This window comes from Corvus brachyrhynchos, unplaced genomic scaffold (assembly GCF_000691975.1).
Source record: "Corvus brachyrhynchos isolate BGI_N302 unplaced genomic scaffold, ASM69197v1 scaffold5, whole genome shotgun sequence".
NCBI lineage: Eukaryota > Metazoa > Chordata > Aves > Passeriformes > Corvidae > Corvus > Corvus brachyrhynchos.
In genome coordinates this window covers 6026168-6030397 of record NW_008238321.1, presented here as the reverse complement: position 1 = coordinate 6030397, position 4230 = coordinate 6026168, and the positions used below count along the sequence as shown (strand labels likewise).

The 4230-nt window shown below is 48.4% G+C and overlaps 1 protein-coding gene across 1 annotated transcript in view; it reads right to left on the bottom strand.

Moving 5' to 3' along the window:
- The window catches only part of C1QTNF8 (C1q and tumor necrosis factor related protein 8), a 9161-nt gene extending 8008 nt beyond the window's left edge, over nucleotides 1-1153 (bottom strand). Inside the window, exon 1 of the mRNA XM_008633606.2 lies at nucleotides 580-1153. The gene's annotated coding sequence lies outside the window, so the exon portion shown is untranslated. The remainder of the gene's footprint in view (nucleotides 1-579) is intronic.
- Between the last annotated feature and the right edge of the window lie 3077 nt (nucleotides 1154-4230).

Below are 4230 nucleotides of genomic sequence, written 5' to 3'. Positions count from 1 at the left end.
GCAGGACAAATCCCCCTGATGGAAGCGGCCGGCACCGATCCCTCCTTCACCCTTCCCGATGGAAAGGCAGCTTTCCCGGGATTTGTCAGCGCTGGGAGAAGTGAAGGAGCGGGGCTTGTCCCTGCAGAAGGTCCCGGCTGGGCTTTTCCCACCGGGATGCGGTGCCTGGATCCCGCCCGGCCACGCTTCCATCCCAATCCCATCCCAAAGCCCGCTCCGGAGCGAGCAGCACATTCCCAAGAGCTGGAGAAGCACAATTCCCTGAAAGTTTCCACTTCCCTGCGGAGACTCCAGGAAATGGCTCTTTCCTGCCCCGTCTCCCGCAGCCACATCGGATCCATCCCCATCCCTCTGGGAGCAGCGTCCCGCGGGGAAAAAGCTCCGGCCTGGAGTGTCCAGGGTGGATAACGGGATAGGGAATTTGAACCGGAACAAATGAAAGCCAGCTCAGCACTGAGCTGGCACTTCCAGAGCCCCTCATTCCTGCCTTTCCCAAGGAATCTGCTCAGCAGGGTGGGAATGCTGCGTTCCTGCAGCAAAAGGGGATTCGATCCCTTTATCCCGATCCCTGTAACTCACCTCGTCCCGCAGAATCCCTGGATCTTCCTTCCCTTGCTATTCCTCAGCTGCTGCTTCAGTTCTCCGGGCAGGCTGCAGCTTCCGTGCTGGGATCCAAGAGAAACACGGAAAGTCAGGCTGGATCCTTAGGAAACCTTGGCAAAAGGAATTTTTTCCCTCGTTTCTTTGCTTGCACCAACTTGTGCTGGGCTCTGGCGCCTTTGTCCCGCTCCGGTTTCCTCGGGGTTCGCTGCCAGTCTGGAATTCTGCAGGGCCTCTCCCAGGGATGGAAATAAAACCCAAAAAAGTTTGGGATAAAAAAAAAAAAAAGAAAGGATGACAAAAACTCCACCACAGAACCCAAAACCACATCCAGGGCTCCCGCCAAGAGGAAAAGTGCTGGGATCACATGGAAAGAATTTCTCTTTGGGAGCTTTCAGCATCTTTTTAAGCGGGAGAAAGGGAAAAAAGGAAATAAACGAAGCCACAATAAAATCTCTGGGATTTGTGCATGAGCTGGAAAAGCGGGAACGGCTTTAGGCTGAAAGAGGGGAGATCTAGATGGGATTTTGGGAAGGAATTCCTTCCTGGGAGGGTGGGGAGGGGCTGGGATGGAATTCCCAGAGCAGCTGTGGCTGCGCCATCCCTGGGAGTGTCCCAGGCCGGGCTGGATGGGGTTTGGAGCACCCTGGGACAGTGGGAAGTGTCCCTGCCCATGGAACTGGACGAGCTGTAAGGTCCCTCCCCACCCAACCCATTCCAGGATTCCATGATTTTCGTGCCCGCACTTCCTCACCCTCAGTCACTTCCTTGGAAAAAGCACTTTGGGGATTTATTTAAGGTCACTTTGGGCTCTGAATTTATTTTTCCCATTCCTTTTCTGTCTCCTGTTTCCGACTGCTTCCCATTAATTGCAGAAGGCAGTGGAAGATCCGGGTATCCCATGGCAGCTCCAGCACCATTCCTTCAGGAGGGACGGAAAGGAAAAGGGAATCTTGGGAACAGCAGGAGGGAAAGGGGAATTCTGCCCTTTCTGTGCCCTTTCCCATTCCAGGTGCTTTAAATATTCCCTTCCCTGGAGTTCTCCTGACCCAGCCGAGCAGGGACACACGAGGTGCTCCCAGAAATTCCCGTTCTGCCCCAATTTCCAGTGCTCCCAGTGCTCCCAGTGCTCCCCACAGCTCGCAGCCCTGGAGCAGAGGCGGGGCTGCTCCCATGGAAAAGGTGACCCAGCTTTGGCAGAGCTTTTCCAAATAAAAGCAGGAAAACAACCTTGAAATCCGTGGGTGGAGCTGGGATAAACGAGGGGAAAAAATCCTTGGCGGATGATTTGAGTTGGGAATGGTTTGGAATTGGTGGAGTTGAAAGAGCAGGGGATGATTTTTTTAATTAAAGAAGGTTTTTTAAAGAGAAATAAATTAAAAAATGGAAAAGAAAGAAATCTTTTTATGAAGAAAAGCGTTTTATAAATAAAATGGGTTTTTTATAAAGAAAAGGTTGTTCTTAATGGAAATCTTTTAATTTAAAAATTCATAAAATTTGAGTTTTAATTCCAACACCCTGAGTGCCAAGGAGAGGGACTATGGGATGTCGGGTAAAGTGAAATAGTTTTATAAATAAATTATTTTTACGAAGAAAATCGTTTTAGAAAGGAAATGGCTTTCTTAATGGAAATATTTTTGTTTAAAAAAAATTAATAATGTTTAATTTTTAATCCAGAAAATCTCCATCCCAAGTGACAGGAAGAGAAATTATGGGATGCCGGAGTGAAGGGAAATATTTTTATCAATATAATCTTTTTATAAAGAAAAGTTTTCTAAAGAAAATGGTTTTATTAATGGAAATACCTTCATTAAAAAACCCCAATAAAACGTAATTTTGAATCCAAAAATCTGCATCCCAAGTGATGAGGAGAGAAATTATGGGATGTCGGAGTAAAGGAAAATATTTGTATAAAGAAAATGTTGTTATGGAATTAATGGAAATGTTTTCATAAAACAATTAATAATATGCAATTTTTAATTCCAATTTAAATTATTTTTAATTCCAATTTTAATTTGCATCCCGAGTGCCGAGGAGAGGGAATCCAGGATGCTGGAGGCCGGGGGCGGTCCCAGATCGGAGCATTTCCACGCGGCACTGGTGGCACTGGTGCTGTACTGGGAGGAGCAGAGGGCAGAGCCCAGCGTTTTCCCGCTGTCCTGGCGTGATCCCGAGCCAGATCCAGCTCTCCATGAGTCACCCTCTGGATCCCGGCTCCTCTGGAGCCTCTCATCCCTTCCCTGCCCCTCCTGCCTCAGCATCATTCCCATCCCACTCTGGGATCATTCCCATCCCTCTCTGGGATCATTTTCATCCCATTCCTGCCTCATTCCCATCCCATTCCTGCCTCATTCCCATCCCATTCCTGCCTCATTCCCGTCCCATTCCTGCCTCATTCCCATCCCAGCCCCACAGGGATGGGCAGGATCAGACTGTGCCATGCAGAATTCCCCCCAAAACAGGCACTTGGAAATGTATTCAAGCTTTTCCAAAGCTGCCGGGATAGGGAAATCCTGGCTCGTGCCATTTTTGGAAGAACCTCCAAGCTCTTCAAGGCCAAAAAAACCCCTCTGGAATTAGAGCGGGAACAACTCTGATTCCACAGGGGGGTGAGTGTCCTCTCCACACACAGAGAGGAAAACAGGGATTTAAATGAAGAAAAACCAGGATTTGGGGGTCTGAAAACCTGGAAAACTGGTCCAGGAATGGTCTAAATGGGAGCTTTAATTTAGTCTGGGCTTTATGTAACCAGTGCCGGTGTCTCCAGAATAAACAGGATTTGTGCCTCTTGGAATGCCACAGCTTTCTTTTTGGGAATAATAATCCCTTTCAGGGAAGGATATTCCTGTTTACACAGTTGATTTCCAGAACTGGGATTTTGTCCATGTGGGAGAAAAAAAAAAGACAAAAATCAATGTGGAAAAATGAGGAATGGAAAATCCTGGGAAAAGAGGGGCAGTGACTGCAAGGGGGAAAGAGGGAATTCAGCAATATCCAGGTAGGAGAGAAGAGGCTGAGAAAATTGGGGATGTTCCCCAGGAGAAGGGAAGGTTTGGACACCTCAGCCCCCTGCAGTGTCTGGAGAGGCTTCAGGGAAGCCGGAGAGACAGAAAAAACGGGAATGGCTCCCCAGCTATAAAACCTCCTCATGACCTCTTGGAATTTGGAGCAGGGAAAATCCAGGTAAACAAAGGTTTAACCACGGAGCTTCTCCAAGGATCTTGTGGTCTAAATTTGTAACACAAACATTGGGAATGTGGGATTTGCTGGTGGTGCTTGGAATGTTTGATTTAATCCTTGCAAGTTTTTATCCCAGCTGAGCCTCACCCGGGATTTTGGGCACCATCAGTTGTGCTTCACATGGATTTAAAATATTCCAAGCCCAGCTCTTCCCTCTCCCCCGGCATTCCCAACAAAATAATGATGGCTGCTTCTGTATTTGTCTTTTCCAGAGGATGGAATGCCAGTGAATTCCTGCAAACTGGATTTAGAGTGCTGTTGGATGCCCCAAACCAGGCCCCAAACCAGGCCCCAAACCAGACCCCAAACCAGACCCCAAACCAAGCCCCAAACCAGGCCCCAAACCAGGCCCCAAACCACACCCCAAACCACGCCCCCAACCAGCACCAC